An 18,169-nucleotide genomic window follows, 5' to 3' on the forward strand; every position below is an offset into this window, starting at 1 on the left:
TGGGTGGCAGCGGCGGGCGGGAAGGAGGCCGCGCCGGCCGGGCGCGGGCCGGGCGCGGGGCCGGGCGCGGGGCCGGGCGCGGGGCCGATTAGCGCAGCGGCAGAGGCGAGCAGAGCCGCACGGGGCCCCGGGAGGAGGGTGCTGACGCGGGCGCCGCCGCCGCCGGGGCTTCCAGCAATCCGGGGCCCGAGCCGGGGCGCGCCGCGCGGGGCTCCAGTTTCGCCAGCCCCGGTGCTATTTAAAGGTGTCAGGTGGCTCCGCGGCGGCTCCTGGCCCCGGGTCCTGGCGGCGGCAGTTGGAAAAGCCGAGGCGAGGGCGCCGATCCCGTACTGCGAGGGGAGGCGGAGAGATGGGGCAATTGACTATTGCTAACAAGTTAGCCTTGATCGAGGAGTAATCAATTATCTGCAGCGGCACTTCTCTATTTCTCTCTCCTTTCTCCCTTTCTCCTCTCTTCTTTCTCTCTGTTCTCTCTCTTCCTGTTCTCTCTCCCTCCCCCTCTCTCTCTCTTCTCTGCTCCCCCCGTCTCTCTCCTTCTCTTCCTCTCCCTCGCCCTCTCTTTCACTCTCTGTCTGTCCAATGCAGGCGGCTCTAAGTTGGGAAGCTCATTAATTAGCGGGCCGGGGGTAGGAGGAGCCGGCTGGAATTAGCCTGCCTAATGCGCCTGTCAGTCCGGGCGCTGCGCCGCGCTCGGCCCGAGCTGTTTGTAAATTACATTAGCGGCGCCTTTATTGCACCCGAACCTCGGGCGACTCAAAAGCCGCCGCCCCCACCCCAAACTGCGAGCCTCGCTCCCCGCGCACCCGCCTCCCGCCCGCCTGGCTGCGATGGTAGCGCTGGCCCGGAGGTCTCAGGCTCTCCGACCCGGGATTTGGCGCCCGACAAGGGCGGTGTGAGCCCAGCCGGAGAGGGACTCGGCCGCCGCGCGGGCCAGGTAAGACCGGGAGCCTGGGTGGGCCCCGCCGCCGCCCAGGGCGGACTTTGCCCAGCTATCAAGGACCCAGCCTCCCTACCCCCTCGACCCTCCTTTCGGTCACCCCCGGCCTCAGTCCGAACGCGTGGGGAAAGGGAATCCGCAGCCTCCAGGCTGGCCCGCGGGAGGTCCGTGCGGGTACTGCAGCCCTGGGTGAAGCGACACGGGACAGGGGTGGAGGACCCCAGGGGTTGGGGGAGGGGGTCAGAGGGCTTAGTCTTCCCCAGCGGGTAGGCTGAGGGGGTTAGTTATTGGTGGCTGCAGGCACCTTTCCCCTCGGCCTGAGCCCGAAGCTACAACCTTACCTCTTCCGGCAGTCTTGCACACTCCTCGGGCCACGGCTCTCCCGGCCCACTGGGGCCACGGCCCTCCTGGTGACCGGCGCCCGACCGGGCAGCCCGGCCGGTTGCCTGGGCTAACGGGGCCGGCTCGGGGCCTCCCCGCTGAGCTCTGCCCAGGCCCCGGCCGGGGCCCCGCTGCCGGCCCCGCCCAGCCCAGCGCCGGGCTCCAGTACACCGCCCGACTCCAGCTGTTCCGGATGCGGGGCGGGGGCCCGAAGGGGGCCGGGCCAGGGCTGGGGCTGCGCTCCCAGGAACCCGCAGGGAAGCCGGGTTCGAGTCAGACTGGGGGCTGGGAACCCTCCGGGGCCGACTCTGTGTACATCAGGCGAGCATTTGTGCGCATCGGTATTTGAATGTGTTTACGTTTTTGAATATGTACATTTGTGTGGAGTTCGCAATGTGTATATTTGTGTAAACATATGTAACCTGCGGGCATTTAGGTGTATTTGAACCCTACTTGTATCTTTCATTCCCCAGAGACACCCAAAGGGGCTGTACCCCAGGCTCTTTTTACTCTTGCTTCCCTCCCCTGGTTTGTATGGGACCCTTGGCCCCACCACCCTATTCTTCCCTGTCTGCGCCTGAAGAAAGGGGGGGAGCAAGAAAGGGCTGGAGCCAAGGGAGCTGTTTCTCTCCCCACATACAGCCTCAGCCCTTTTCCTGGCTTTGTTTGTAAACTCCTGGGCAAGCAGTGTGGTTTGGCAGCCCTGCTTAGTCAAGAGAAGGGCCCAGAGAGGCCCCTGCAGAGCACTGTGGCCCAGCCTAGAGGTTAGGATGGGGAGAATAGGACGTTTTGGGCTTCCTGGACCCCCTTAGTACTGTCCCAGAGAGGGAGGGAGCCGAGCTGGGCTGCAGGGCAGGGGACAGGTTCTCTCCCTGGATGCCTCCAGCATAGGGGCCTCTGCACAGCAGAGAACGGTTTCTTTATCTCCTGTTTAGTTGTTTGTTTGAAACATGCTTGCAGCTCCCCAGAGTAAAAGGGACAGTGTAGGGAGAAAAGATTCCTGTATTGGGACCCCAGTGCCTGCCCTCACCCTGTTTGGGAGTATTGGGAAGCGTTATTTACCCTTGTTCCCGTCTTTTTCCTGTTTTTGCGGGGAGGACAGGTGCTCAGAGGCAGGAATAGGGAGAATGGGATTCTCAGTTCCCCCAGAGCCACAAAACTGTCCTTAAAGTAGGCTTGTCTCTAGTGCATCAGCGCTTCTCTGGAGTCAGGAGGTGACGCTGGGCCCTGCAACAGTGGAGTCAGAGGTGAAAGAGGTGGACAGGGACCTGGGAAAGAAGGTGCCTGAGAGCCTGATGGACTCTGATGGCTTGGAAGCTTGGGGACCCTAAGGGGTCCGCCTTCTCTCACTTTCTGCTGTCAGGGTCCTGCCTCTGCCTCTGGCCTCTAGCCCTTTCCTGCTATAACTCCAAAAGCCCTGACCCAGAGCCCCAGGCAAGCCACATCCTCCATGCTAGAGAGGAGGCCTCTCCAGATCTGGGAAGAAGAACATTTGAGGCCCTATCCTGGAAGAAGCTCCATCTCATAACCCCCCCTGGCCATTCTTCCTGGCTGCACCTGCTATTGGTCTGCAGGACAGGATCTTAAGGACAACCTTGCTGTTGTCCCTTTCCCGGTCTCTCAGGAACAGTGGAGTTCAGTGTTACTGTGAAGCTGCCAGGAAGGTGAGGAATGTGAATTTGGGGAGCTCTGGGGCAGGAGCACAGAATTCCTTCAAAGGGGCCCTGTTTCCAGGGATCTTTAGTCTTTGGCCACATCATGTCAAAGTGGACAGGACATTCCACAGTCATCTGCTATATTACCTCTTAAACCCACTGTGGACAAACCTCTTTTTCCTGCGGCTCAATCAGAAGGCTTTGTTTTTAGCCTAATTGGTTGGACTCTCAGCAAAACAGCTCCAGCAGGCACAGCTGGGGGTTCGGGGGGCATATGGTGCCACACACCCATTTTGTTGCTTAGGGTCCCCTATTTCTATGGTCTTATCCAGGTTATGTTCAAAAAACAGGTCGACTGTCCCACCGACCTTTCCCCAACCCTGAGGCTTTCCCCTACTCCACACCCAGTGTGTGGGCTAAGATCTTCTGAACTCTCAGAAACCCAAATCTCCTGGTTTTCGCGACTCCTCCAGCACAGCAGGGGGCTATATCCTGGGTTTGCTGTCAGACTCTCTCCCTCTCAACCTAGAGAGGGAGATCCTTGAGGGCAGGGACCGTGATCTGGGGATTCCATCCATCCCAGACCTGCGCAGGCAGGCACGTACCTGGTGCCCTCCCTGTACTGGTTGAATGAGTTTTTATTGAGCAAATGGAGTATAAATGATGGTGTATTGTGGAGGGGGAAGGCTTGGGCCTTGACTTTCCTCTCTCAGAGGAGTTCTGGAGATGGTGAAAATTAGGGGAGTAATTCAGGGGCTGTGGGGGGTGTGGGGAGAGATGAGGGGAAGAACTCTGCCACTGCTTTCTAGGCTCTGTCCTGCCCAAGCCACCTTCCTGGGATCCAATGTTGAATTGGGAAGACACTGTGGGGTCTCCCACCCCCAGTCAGCTGAGCTAGTGTCCTCTCCCATGAAGCTGGAAGCATTTGATCCCTGGCGTCTGCTGCACAGGGAATGCCTGTCTTCAGAGCCCAGTTTATACTGTATCCTGACTCCCAAATTCCTGCTTGCTACCTAAATGGCCAGGTTCCAGCCTTATTCTGTCTTCAGTGGAAGGAGAAGGGATTAGTTTGGCAAAAATCTGCTTTCCCCCTAGTTCAGTGACTATTTCAGACAAAGAAGAGGGAAAGAGCATTGCATGAATTGCCAGGAAAAGGGGACCCGGTAGACTCAAACAAAATGAGTTATTCCTTAGCATAAGAGAATAATTCAAGTAAACTCCCAAAGGTTCGGTCAGCTTTAATCCAGATTGTTTTGGTAGCACCATTTGTTTCCAGATTATTTGTGTAAACACCAGCCAGAGCTCCCCTCAGAGAGAAACGTTCTGACACTGGTTGAAAGGAGTTAACTTGACCACCAATTGGGATCATTTTAGTTCCCCAGGGACCTGCTACTCTGACACTCCTTGTGGAATTCAGAGAGTGTTTCTTCTGATGTAGAAGTAGACTCCAATAGATGGCCTCCTGCCTTCCTGACTGAACCAGGACTGCCCACTTGGTTTTTATTTTCTGCCCTGGGCCACCTTCAGCAGTAACAACAACAATAACCATGACCATAAACACCATAAGCCCTTACTGTGTACCTGGCTTCAGGCTAAGAGTTTTATTCATTTCATTTATTACTCACAGCCCTGTGAGGTAGTAGCTACTTTCTCCCTGGTTTGTATATAAGGAAAATGAGTCCCAGAGAAGTTAAGTAACCCATCCAAAGTCACACAGCCTGTTTTGGAGAAATTAGGATTTGAAGACTGGTTTTTCTGACTCTAATTGTAATCCCAGAACGATGGGGGTTTTTACCCAGAGACATCCCCACCCCCCCACCCCCACCTCGTGCAGGGTTCTTTGAATGGGCTTCCAGGGCTCTACAGGTCCCAGAAATTGTGTGTAAAATTATGTATGTGAGCCCAAGTGGGCACACTTTTCCAGGGGCGATATTACATAACACACTGGACTCTCTAAAGGGGTTGGAGATCGAGAAAAGGATCAGACCAATAGGGGAAGCAGGGGAGAGAAGCTACCTACCTGTAGGTCTGGGGAGCAGGGAGCCAGGTGCTCCAAAATTCAGGCCAAGCTCCAAGCCTGCTTCTGGACCTGTCCTGCTATCTGTGGCCACTGGCTCTCAGGACCTCATCAGGCTAAGAGAGGCGGGGGCAGAGACCATGGCTAGGGCACTGCTTTGGGGAGCATCCCCTCCTGCTCCTTCCCCACCCCTTCTTTTGTGAACTCCAAAGGGTGTTGAAAGGATGGCTACACCACATGGGCCAACTCCTTCCAGGCACTTCAGCCCTACATGGGGGATGCCCTTTGGAAATGTGGGGGGCGGAGGGCATGGACAGACCACTTAGTGATAAAGACAGGTAGGAAAAAAAACAGACAGGTAGAAGGATGCTTGGGTGACTCAGTGGTTGAGCATCCACATTCGGCTTAGGACGGGATCCTGGAATCTGGGATTGAGTCCCACAACAGGCTCCTTGCAGGGAACCTGATTCTCCCTCTGCCTGTGTCTCTGCCTCCCTCTGTGTATCTCTCATGAATACATAAATAATTTTTTAAAAAAGAAAAAGACAAGTAGAGACAGTAAGAGACAGTTCCCAGGAGGTGCTCATGACCCACAAGACCATACTCTGCAGTCTCCAGGACATCCCTCTTTTTTGGCTCCAAGCCTTTGCTCCCCTCAACTGGAGTCAGAAGAGTATCACTCCCCTTCCTTGTACCTTCTGCTTGGTTTTTAGTGCTCAGCTGTCTTGGGGAAACTGCCCTGGTCTGTTCAGTTCCCCCATGCTCCTGAGCACAACTGCCCCTGGAATCTATCAGATTGTCAGGAACTTGCTGGTTTATCTGTCTGTCCTTCCACCCCTCTCTCCACCTGGCTATGGGAGGAAAGGTGCCTGCACCTTCTCTCCATGCCCTGTGCCAGCCTGGCATATACCACAGGCTCTTTATGCATGTGTCGAGTGAATAAACTATACGAATGAATAATAAGAGACAAAAGAGAGAGCCAGGCAGGGACTTCATTCAGCCTGGGCTCCAGAAAGAGGACCAGAGCTGTGAGTGAAGGGTACGTGCATTGTTTAGCCAGCTGTGTGCAGATGTGTGAGGCGCCCCTGCTGCTTATACCTCTAACATGCACAGAGGGGCACAGAGAAGTCATTCTTTAATGCTTTTTGGCTATGGAGGGTGGAGGGTGGAGGGAGGTCCTGGGCTCTGGGGCCAGCTGTGGTGTGGCCTGATTCAGGAATGGAGTTTGTTCTCTCTCTCTCTCTCTCTCTCTCTCTCTCTCATTTTCTACAGGATTGAGCCCCCATCATGTTTTGGGCCCAGAAGCAGAGAGGAAGAACAGACAGAAGAAGGAGGGTAATGGGCAGGGAGGAGTGGCAGGAGACACACCCACCCCATTCCAGTAGCCCAGGGGACTATGAAAAGAGTAAAGGATGAGGTGGGGAGGGGGAGTCTGTTGCTGTCCCAGTGGAGGTGGCATTTGTATTGAGTTTTAAAAACCCAGGAGCTTTTTGAGTAGGTGCAGAAGCCAGGACCATTTTCCAGGGAAGAGTAACAGCCAGACCAGAAGCCAGGAGTGGCTGCCCGGGGGGGGGGGGGGGGGGGGGGGGGGAGCCAGAGTGTCCCCCTTCGTTTCCTTCCTCTGCTGCAGAGCAGCAAGTTGCTAGCATGGGGTTGAAATCTTTGGTCCCTTGTGCACCCCCGTTAGGTGCACAGCCTGCGGCTGGTGGGCTCCTGGGATGGCTGTTACCCACTGCAGGGGGTTAGCAGAGTTAGGCTGCATCCCCAGCCCTTGCTGTTCCTGGACCTACCATGGGGCTCCGTTCTCCTTGCTATCTACAGAAGTTCCAACAGTTGACCCTCTCTCTCACTAACCTAGCTGGCCCAGGAACTCTTGGGTCTGAGCAAAGCCACTAATGCTGGTCAGTGCTATCCATTCCACAGACGTGTCATTCTCTGTGGCTCACCAGGCTGCAGACCCCTGTGGGGCCTGGGTGAGGGCAAGGGGGCTAGGAGAAACAGAAGCCGGGAAAGGCAAGGAGGCCCAGGAACGGGGTGGTGGCTGCTCAGCGGCTCAGGAAAGGCCTGAGTCAGGCTTCTCATAATAAACTGCGCGTGAATAATTCAGCAGCCAGTGCAGGGGGCGGGGGTGGGGGGGGGTGGTGCTCATTGCAATGCCGCCGCCAGCTCAGCCCCTCGCCTTCCCGCTGAGGGGAGGGGGTCACTAACGAAAGGGACAGGGGGAGCCAGGTAGAAGACCCCCTGCCTGCCAATCCCGGATTCGGCAGGGGTCCCAGAAGTCCCAGACAACTTGGGTTCGATCTCCTCCACTCCCCAAAAGTCAGGGGGCTGCTTACAGGGCAGCGTTGCTCCAGCTAAACTGCTCTCCAGACCCTGGTCAAGAGAACTCAGGCGGCAGAACCAGAATAGGGGATTGGGGGGGCAACCTTCGGAGAGCCGAGCTGCTGCAGTGCCCAACCGCGCGGAAGATGCGGGCGGCTTGGCTCTGAACAAGGTGAAGAAGGCTGGCTGGGGCCCCTTCTCTGAGCTCGGATGCCCTGAGGCTACTTCAGCAGGCCGAGATGTCCCTTTTTATCGGAGCGAAACTCCCGGGAAGCTGCAGGATCCTCCATTCGCGGTGAACCCCAGGTTACCCCGCCTCTCTCCAGAGCCACCTTTCTCAGGACCCCTGGATCCAATTCCTGTTGGTCAGCGGTCGCGTGGTCGTGGCCCCAGCTCTCCGGAAACGTGGGGGGGTGGGGAGGAAGCCTCAGGCTGCCTGGCCCGAGAGAGAGGCTAATTGCAAAGTACCTGCAGCCTTATTTCGTTTCTGTGAAACCACTTTCCCTTGGCTATTCCACTTCCCACCGGTCCCTGGGTTTCTGATCTCGAGGGATCACATCCCATCAAACATCTACAGGAGCTTAATTCCTCCAGCTCTTTCCTATGCTCCTTCACTTCCTTTAGCTCGACCCCATCCTCTGTGCAGCAGGCTCCATACCCCTAGGTGCTGAACCTCCCGCCCAGACCCTCACATTGGCCCTGCCGGCCTGCCAGGAGCCCAGGGCAGCTCCAGCAAGGCCCTCAGTCTGGTCTTCACTGGTGTTCCAGGCAGCCATACCAGAATTCGCAGGGGTGGTGGTGGAAGGCAACTCATTTCCTCCCTGGCCCACTCCACACTCCCACCAGTCTACTGCCCAGGCTTCCTCCTCTTCCTCATCCCTCTGCCCCCAGGCATTTTTCTCACTGGCTTTTTCCTTAACTGAGGTGTAGTCAACCCCAGCCTCTGGCCCCTGGGGAGGCTTGGGCTGACTCTGCCTCTCCAGTCCTCAGCTGAAACGCTGGGTTAATGGCCAAATTTCCAATGCCTTCTGCAGCAGGACTACCTGAGTGTCTTTGCAGAGGCAGGTGAGAAGGCTGATGGCACCATGACCTCAGACAACTCCACTCCAGGCCAGCTGTGTGATCTTGGGTAAGTCTCCTAACCACTCTGAGCTTTGATGGGGCAAAAATCAGGAGGTTTAGGGAAAGAGATGGGAGACTAAGCCTTTTAATTCGTTTAAGAATAAGGGTTGCCTTCTTTGGGGTCTGAGGAGGAAGTGAAGTTTGGGAGAATTGTAGGTCTGGAATGGCCGTTTATTTTAACAAATATTTCGGCTGGTAGCTGCTTTTTATTTTTCTTTTATGGCTGATAGGTGCCAGGCATTAGAAACTTTCTCTCCCATCCTCACCAGGTCTTGGTTTTACCAGAGAGGAAACTGAGATTAAGATCACCTCCTGCCGGTCAGTGCCGAAGGTGAGGTTCCAACCCATATCCAGTTGGAGGCAGTCTTTTTATGCCACAGTTTGCCTTAGATTGGTGAATTGAGCCCTCCCAGGGCTGGCTGAAGCTTTGAGGGGTTGGGCTGAATCTTCAAGTGTTCCCTTCTTTCTACCCTGGGTGAGCTTTGAAATTCTTGTTTTTAGGTAAACGAGTTTGGCGGCTCCCAGAGAAGTATGGAAATAAGGCCCAGTGAGAGACTTCTGGCAGGTTATGGGAACAGCCTCTGGGACAGGACAGGGAGGACAGTGTTTCTCCAAAGCCCAGCCCAGGGAGGTGGTGGTAGCAGGGCCAAGGTGGAAGCCATCCATCGCTCCCTGAGTCTTTCCTCCAAGCACTCTACCCATCCGCTCCTGAGTCTGTCTGTCCCCTGGGGCCTATGTCCCCAGAAGTCCTGGTCAGAGGGAGACAAGGAGCACCAGGGAGAGGTCACCTGGCTCAGGGCAGAGGAATGGCCCGACCAACCCCACACTCTTTCAGCCTCCCCAGGGGCCCCTCTCTGGGGTAGGGTCTTCCTAGCTGCAGGAAGTGGGACTGGCTGTGGGGGAGCAGAGGTGCGCAGGCTGGAAGCCCCGGCCTGGGGTCCCCTGGCTGGGCAGGGAAGAGCTGGACTCTGGCTCCCCGGCGACCCGTCCTGAGCTCCCGCTGCAAGGTCGCCCCGTCGCAGCCCGGATAGGCCATGCGTCCCTTGGCACAAGTCCCATTATATTGTATTTATGTTTCACTTTATTGGTTTTTTTTCTCTCTTATTATTGTCTCACTCTGGGGGAGGCAAAGGATATAATATATTCATCTTTATTATACCAAATCTGTGTGAAGCATTTAATAAAACGCTGTTTCCCCACAGCCAGGGATATTAGTGTGAGCTATTCTTAAGTTAACGCTCGGGTACGGGGGCGCCTCCGCCACAGCGCCTGCTGCTGGCCGCCCGGGGAGCGCGCAGCCCCCGCCTGGTTCGCCCCGTGCCCACCCTGAGCGCGCCGCGCCCTTCCCGCCTGCGCGCCCGTCGGGGCCGGGCTGTGGCTCCTGCCCGACCCCTCGGCCCCCGCCTGGGAGGAGGGCCTCGGAAGAGCCGAGGCCAAGCCCCCACCCCGCGCTTCTAACAGACCGTGGGCCTCCGTCCGTGCCTGCGGGGGGCGTGGGGGGGGGCGGGAAACAAGGATTACTGTCCCCTTTCCTCTCGGGACTCTGCGGGGAGGCTGAAGAAGCCGTGGGGGTGGACAGGGCTTTATAAACAGGAAGGAAAAAAAGCAAGTATTTGTTGAGAGGGGCCCAACGAGGGCCATAGAAAAACAGGGGGGGCTACAACAAAAGTGTTTCTTTGTAGGCAACGTAGAACCTCAAGTAGGGCCCCAGCCCAGGCTGGGGAGCAGAGCCCAAGTTTCTGTGTTTCCCCGGCTTCACCAGTTGCCGCTGGTGAAGGCAACTCGATGCAGGAGAGCTCTTGGACTGTCACAGTGGGCTCTCCCTCGGTTCTCCCTGTAGGCAGGCAGGCAGGCAGGCAGGCAGTCTTTGTGATCTAATTCACAGCTCACGCCTTGAGACTCAGAAAGGTCGAGTGGCTTGCTTGAGGTGACCCAGCTGGAATGTAGCGCAGCGGGTCATAGTCTTCAGACTCTGCTTCCTTCCTACCCCAGCCCTTCCACTCCCTACCTTCCTCCTCTCTCCCTTCCCCACCTACATCCTCCAGGGTTTTCCATGGCCGGTAAGCTTTATAGTTTGGCTTTCTATGGATGCACATAAGAAGGAGGAACAGTCACATGAATTTCCATATCCAGGCTCACTGCCCACTGCCCCTCAGAGTCCACTGCCCCTCAGAGCCCACTGCCTGGGTTTTTTCAGGGCTCAGATTGGGAACACCAGCCTTACTCTTAGGCCCTTGTAGCACTGCTGTGGGGAAGGGTTAGGGACAACCAGGACAGACAGAAGGAGATGTTGTGCAGGAAAGGACTGGAGTGGGCAGGTAAGGATTAATATCTTAGGATTAATATCTTCCCATCATTCTCAGTCCTCCTGTGCCCCCATCACCTCATCTCTGGGGCTGTCCTAGGTCTCCCCACATACCATAGGCTGTTGGTGGAAGCTTATGAAGCTTATGTTCCCACCCAGAGCTGGCTAGTGGAGGAAGGTACAGACTCACTGTGTGGCAGGCCTGGGACTAGGGGAAGAGGAATGAAGTGCCTAGGGCACAGGATTGAAGGGGTACTCGTTCTCAGTGTTGTGTACTTAAATTCTGTGCTTAGGCAGCTCATTTGCCTCACCCTAGTCCCAGCTCTGCTGTGTGGTCCCTGGGGTAGAATTGCTACCATGAATTGCTGAATGGAGATGGGATGACTTCAGCTTATCCTTGTGAATGGCTTTCTGAAGAGTAGAAGTGAAAACAATGGATGAGCTGCCTTGTGTGGGAGTGAGCTTCCCCCAACAGGTAGGGTATACAAGTAGGGCTTAGAACCTGCCAAGAAGGCTAATAGTCACAATTTTATTGTCATCATCATCATCGTCATCATTCTACTGCCGCTCCCATTGTGCTACGTAAGAGCTTTACCTTGTTATCACATGTAATGCACATAGATGTGTTTTGGCCAAGGGGTATCAGAGTTTCTGATATTCTGGGTCCTTTTCAGCTCTAAGAGTCTAGTGTTGCAGAAGACAAAAGGCACTTCTGTTAATTTGGGTTGGTTTACTGCATTATAGTTATTATTTGGACTTGTTTTGTGGCCTTTACTAATGGGTAAACTCCTTAAGGATGAGGACTATGTCTAATCTCTCTCTCTCTCTCTCTCTCTCTCTTTTTTTTTTACCATTCCCTCACCTCTTCCATGCCCCATTCAGAATAAGGCACATAGCATTTGTTTAATAAATATATATTGAACAAACACACATGAGTAAATGAGCATCTGAAGCTGTGTATGCCTGACCATATGCTTCCTGGGCTATGACCAGCCAGGCCACTAGGGTGGGTATTGGGAGAGCCAGTATCACCTCTACAGTCATTGTCCCCCTTTCCCCACAGCTGAGCCGAGTTCAGGCACACTTATAGACCTTCCTGCCACATCGTGTGCCCAGCCCTGTTCTAGTCTGTGGGTGAGACAAGGGCCAGCCCTGTTCTACCGGTTCAGGAAGAGCTCTATGCTCACACTGGATGAGCCTCAGGAGAAATCACTTGGGTTGGGGAGGAGGCCTCCAGGGGGTGGTCAAAGCAGGGAGAAGCTGTGTGGCAGAGTTGGGACTAGAGCTAAGCCTTGAAAGGTAGGAAGAATTGAGAGGTTGGTGGGAAGAAATAGAGTATTCCAAGTCGGAGTGAGAGGGCAGCCAGAGCAGGACTGTTCACAATAGTTTTGGAGTCGGGAAGGCTGGCCTACCAAGATAAAGCACCAGAGTGAAATTAAGTGGGAAAAGACATTTGTGGAATGCCTTGAATGTCCAAGCCCAAAGCCAGACACCAGAAACTGGGATTCAGAAATCAAGGTGTAGAAGTCAGAACTGAAGATCAAAGTCCAGAACCCAGCCTCATCCAAAGCTGTCCTCTCAGTGAGTGTAAGACACCACCATAGCACTCCATACTCCAGGCACATGAGCTTCCTGGGTAACAAGACTCTTCCGATCAGGTTGGGCAGGGAAACCCAAGACCTGGCATGAGCCCAAAACTGGCCTGGGCCACCTGAAGCCTGCCTCTTAGGACTGGCATGAGCAGCTGTCCTGAGTCCTCCCAAATCAGAACTTGAAGTCTGGCATCCTCTGCTGTCCTCTGAACTGCAGCAGAAGTCACCCACCAATATACACCCTTCCCCCACTGCCTGTCCTTCCCTCCGCCCTCTGATACAGGTGGGATCCCAACCTCTAGGCTGAACCCAGCTGGGCCAGGCCGCTGGAGGATGGAGCCATGGTGCCTGCGGTGGTGCCAGCCCAGCCAGCATGTAGGCGTTGCTCTTCCGGCCTGTCGCGGAGTGCGAGCCTGCCAAGGAGCCGGAGCGCTGTGCCGCGTGGAGGGTGTCAGGGGTGGTATTGTCGGCGCACAAATGCTCAACTTTATGTACTTTTAACTAGAGGTGTAACAGATGGCCCCGTTTCTGTCCAAGCCAGGGAGACTGGTGCCCATTCCGGCTGCAGCCAATCAATCCCGCCACTCTGGGGGGAGCTACAAGCTGGGCTGGGAGGCCTGGAGCCAGCAATCGCGTAAGGCTGTCTGCTCGGGCTGGCCCAGTGCTGCCTCCGCCAGCCGCTCAGCCATGGGCCCAGGGAGATAGGAGGGCAGGCAAGTGGCAGCCATGCCCAGCAGCCCAGTCAGAGGCCTGCCTGGGAGGGAGAGCCTGGACCCACCCGCCAGGACCCAAATGGCAATGAAGTCATTCAAGTCCCCAACCTGCCCCATTTTGTCCTCATTCTCTTCTGGTCCCTGCTCAATCCCTAAACCCCAAATTTCTCACCTAGAAGTGCTCCAGGTCCATAACCCTGCAGTGTCCTACATGGTGGACACCAGATGTTGCTCAGGACTGGGGGTGGGTAGTGGTGCCTTTGACAGAAATCATCATGGGATTGCAGAAGTCTTCAAGAAATGCCCAAGACAGCTAGAGAAGGGGAGAAAACAGCAGGATCTAGGGCTCCCAGAGCTGGGAGAAACTGAATTAATTGATTCATATATTTATAAGTCAGTCAATGAACACTCAGTTAAAGCCTACTATGTGCCAAGTTCTTTGCTGCATTTGCACACTGGGGGCATGATGATGAATAGGACGGAATTCCTGTCACTGAGACCGTCTCAGGGGAAGGCAGACAAATACACGGGTAATTGGTAAAAGTGCTCGTAAGTATTTCCACAAGGACTGGAAGCACAGAACAGGAGCATTTAACCCTGCCTGGGGGATCCATGGAAGATTCCAACAGGGGCTGGCCCTGAGCTGGGTATTAAAATACTGGTGAGAGTTTTCATTGGAGGTGAAGGCAGGGAAGCGCATGTAAGGAAGAAGGAATAGCATGTACAAAGGCATAATAAAGTGCATGGTGAAGGTAAGGGTGTTGAAAGATGTGATGTCACCAGGGTTTGAGATACAGGTGAAGTGGAGTGGATGGGGCTGGACAGGGGAGTGGGCCAGGCCTGGTCTGTGATGCCCAGCTCTGTTTCAGCCGGCTGACAACTGACCTGGCAGATCTCTTCCCTCAGTTTTTCCCTCCCGTGACCCTACTGCCCCTCATCCTGGGCTTGAAGGGGGTGAGGAAAGGAGGAGGCAAGGCCTGGCAGCATGTAGGTAAGGCCAGTCTCCAGAGTGACCCTCATCCTGGCTCTCCTCCTTTCTTGCTTTGAAGGATGAAGCCACAAACCAGGGGGCTGACTCTTCCCCACCACTACCCCATGGATTTCTGAGTCTTCTAAAAGTAGCCTTTCTATAGGTTCCCTAGAGAGGACTTAGACTCTCATTCATTCATTCATTCATTCAAGAAATAAGCAGCAGCTGTGTTCAAAGTCCAGGCAGGATATTGAAATAGAGCATTCATTATACTGCACTGTGAGAAGCTCTAGTCCAGATGCAGCAGGAAGACAGGAATCTGGGCAGGGGTCCTTCCATTTGCAAAAAACAGAGGTACACTTGAGTAATCCCAAGAAAAAGGAGGGCTTTTCTTTTCTTTTCTTTTTTCTTTTCTTTCTTTTAAGGAGGGCCTTTCTATTGAAGCACATGGCTTGGCATTGGAACTGGGCCCAGAGGGAATCCCTGGGTGTCTCAGTGGTTTAGTGCCTGCCTTCAGCCCAGAGCATGATCCTGGAGTCCCAGGATTGAGTCCCCCATCAGGCTCCCTGCATGGAGCCTGCTTCTCCCTCTGTCCGTGTCTCTGCCTCTCTCTCTCTCTCTCTCTCTCTCTCTGTCTCTCATGAATAAATATATTAAATATTTTTTTAAAAAAGGAACTGGGCCCAGAAAACATGTAGGGACCCTGGCAGCTCTGGAGACCAACTTCTCTCTCATGGTAAGGTGGAGAAGCACTTCAAAGTGTCTCTCTTTTCTTTGTGTGTCTCTCTCCTCATTAATATTAATGCAATAATAATTATTATTAGGGGGAAGGAGGAATTATAGCTAACAGGTTCTGAACACATACCAAATGCCTACCACATCAGTTTCCATGCTTACCTAGAAACTTACCTTAAGGTAAATTCTCTTAAGAACACTGAGTTAGAGCACCTGGGTGGCTTAGTGGTTGAGCATCTGCCTTTGGCTCAGGTTGTGCTCCTGGGATCAAGTCCCACATCAGGCTCCCTGCAGGGGAGGGAGCCTTCCTCTGCCTATGTCTCTGCCTCTCTCTGTGTGTCTCTCATGAATAAATAAACTCTGTTTTAAAAAAAAGAACACTGTGAGTTAGTGAATATCGTTACCCCATTTTGCATATGAGAACACTGAGGCTCAAGGAGCTTAGTATCCTGCCCCAGGTTCAAGCCAGGAAGTGGAGGAGTCAGGATCCTCACTCAGGGCAGGCCCTGGGCACCCCAGCTCATAACTGCCTCTGACCTCTGTGCAGCATGGAGAGCTTCCTGAATTCCCTCATAATTTCTCATAACCGTGACTTGCACTTGACCAGCCGGCCTCCCTGCATCTCTCTCTGCATCACCTCGGCTAACTGCTCTAGTCTCTCCATATTTCACGGTTCGAATTCCCAGGAGAAGAAATCAGATTGGCCCAGCTCATCTTTTAATGCCAGGCCACATCATAAGCAGCTGCCCAGCCAAAGAGCTGGCGGGGAGCGGGGCTGTATGTAGCCACAGATCAGCATCATTGATACATCCAAGATTAGAAATAAGATCATACGAAGGGCAAAGTGCTACAAGAGAGGTGTGAAAAAGGGTGAGGGGAGATTTCATGGAGGCCAGTTTGTGGTTTGTGTCTTGAAATAAGATGGGATTTTGGGAGCAGAGTTAGTAATGAAGATTTCCTGGAGAAAGGAAGACCATGAACACAGGTGTAGGACTAGGATAGCACAACTCTTGTGCAAGGATCACTGAGGAGTTCTGCTTATTGGAACAGTGGGGTGCCTGGGATACAGGCTGAAAGGTGGAACTTGAATGCCAACATGAGTGTGAACTTAATTCAATAGGAATCATGGAAGGTCTTTGAGCAGGAAGGGGATATGAACAGATGTGTGCTTTTGGTAGGATGACCCTGTGCCCAAGGCAATTTTTATTTATGCCTTTTGCCCTACTGTAATTACTATCATTTTTATTAAAGTTTATTATAATTTACAGAGCCTCTTTTCACCCTCAAAAGCATCTGGATTTGAACTGTAAAGTACATGGTCACTCCATCTTTAGAGGCTGTGGGCTATGAGTCTGCTAGGGTCAATGAGGGTGGGCCAGGCTGAGGGGCAGGCTGATCATGGCTGATCATGGGTAAGGATATTGCCATAGTCCAGGCAAGGAAGGCCAGAACCAGGTGGGGACACAGAAGGTTGAACACAAAGGAGTGTGGGCAAGAGACAGGGCTAATGCAGAATTGGTCAGACCTAGCAGGTGAATGGATTTGGGGGGTGGGCAGTGAAGGAGAGGAGGGTGGTCCAAGTGCCTCCTAGGTGTTCAGCCTGATTGCTGGGAAGAATGATGGAAGCCTAAAGGCAGGGTTTGTTGGGGCGACTAGGGAGTGGAGATGATAATTGTGGTTATGATGAGTTTGAGGTGTTCTGGGACATCCATTCAGAGATGTTCAGCAGGAAGTTGGACGTTCCAGACAGGAACTAAGAAGCTGTCAGGGATTCTTCCAAAGAGATGGCTTTCGGAATCCAGGGGAGTGGTAAGCTTGCCAGAGACAAAGGGCAGAATGCGACAAGACTGGACGCTGAATCATGGAAGACTCTAAGTTGGAGGAGAGAGAGGAGTCAGAGACGAAGAAAGAGTAGCTGCAAAGTTAGGAGAAAAACAAAGAAAGCTAGTGACCTAAAACTGATGGAAGCTTTTGGGGAGGGAATTGCTATTAAATCCTGCAGAGTGATCAGGGAGGAGGACAAAATCAATAGCCAGTGGTTTGGCAATGCCAAGGTTACAGGCAACTGTAAGAGACTACAGGGTGGTGGGGATGTTGCATGAAGAGTGAATGGCGGGCAGCCCGGGAGGGTGGGGGGGTGCTCAGCTGTTTAGCGCCACCTTCAGCCTGGGGTGTGATCCAGGAGACCCGGAATCGAGTCCCACATCGGGGACCCTGCGTGGAGCCTGCTTCTCCCTCTGCCTGTGTCTCTGCCTCTCTCTCTCTCTCTTTCTCTGTGTGTATCTCTCATGAATAAATAAATGAAATCTTAAAAAAAAAAAAAGAGGGAATGGCAAAGAAATGAATTGCCTAGAGGCAATTAGGGCAATTTCTCATTCAAAAAGTATGGGAGGAAAAAAAAAGTATGGGAGGAAAAGTAAGATGGACAAGAGGTAGGAGAAGAGGCACAACAGGAAGTTCTGGAAAATGCTGGAGAGATTGGGTCCTTGGTAAGGAGGAAAAGACTCTTCTTTCTCAGGGACAAGAGGGAAGAACAAGGATGGGTAATAGGGAAATTCTGGGATGAACTGATGAGTTTGGGGATAGGTGGAAAGGGGAACATTATTTGAGGATCCAACTCCATATTCTTGGTCAATTTAGAGTTGAAGTCTTGTAGAGAAAGTGTGAGGTGATTGTGGAATTGTAATGAGGACTCAATTACAGATAAGGAAACGAGGGTTTTGTGTTTTAACACATACTGATGAAGCATGAGTTGAGGCAGCGTAAATGGGCCAGTTTTTTCACCAGCTCCAGCATGCCCAGGAGTAGGAGCCAGAGAGTGGATGGCAGTGTTGCTTAAGGCTAGAGACTGGTAGGCAGGATGGCAGGAAGCACGTTATTGAAATGGCTGCTATGGAGCCAGGGTGGGAAGAGAGGAAGTAATGCCAGAATGGGAGTGATGGAATGGGAGAACATGGGGAGTTTAAGGGACCAGAGAAAGAGTCAGTAAAAAGGAGGGAAAGAGTGATAAGAGATTGGGATCAAAGAAGAGAACTGCAAATTCTGAAATTCTGGAGTTTCCAGGGGCCAGGGGTAGTCATGCCAATTAGTGGCCAGAGAGAAGTACAAGAAAGTGTCCAGAATGTCTGAGCTCAATACCTCTGAGGGACTGACGAGGCTGGGTGGAGTGGCTTGGAATTAAGCTGCTTTCAGCATCCCCACTGGTTTTCCTCTGGCTTGATTTTTTTTTAAAAATTATACAAGTAGTTCATGTTCCTTTGTTAAAAAAAGAAAAAAAAGGGAGATCCCTGGGTGGCTCAGTGGTTTAGTGCCTGCCTTTAGCCCAGGGCATGATCCTGGAGTCCCAGGATCGAGTCCCATGTTGGGCTCCCAGCATGGAGCCTGCTTCTCCCTCTGTCCGTGTCTCTGCCTCTCTCTCTG

The 18,169-nt window shown here is 53.5% G+C and overlaps 1 long non-coding RNA gene across 1 annotated transcript; it reads left to right on the forward strand.

The window, feature by feature from the left end:
- Positions 1-322: 322 nt before the first annotated feature.
- On the forward strand, positions 323-9,783 carry LOC140595720 (uncharacterized). The gene is made up of 5 exons (XR_011997552.1): positions 323-934; positions 6,263-6,325; positions 8,347-8,441; positions 8,704-8,765; positions 8,936-9,783. It is a non-coding gene; the product is annotated as an uncharacterized lncRNA (long non-coding RNA).
- The last annotated feature ends 8,386 nt before the right edge of the window (positions 9,784-18,169 follow it).

Source organism: Vulpes vulpes, chromosome 15, assembly GCF_048418805.1.
Source record: "Vulpes vulpes isolate BD-2025 chromosome 15, VulVul3, whole genome shotgun sequence".
NCBI classification, from domain to species: domain Eukaryota; kingdom Metazoa; phylum Chordata; class Mammalia; order Carnivora; family Canidae; genus Vulpes; species Vulpes vulpes.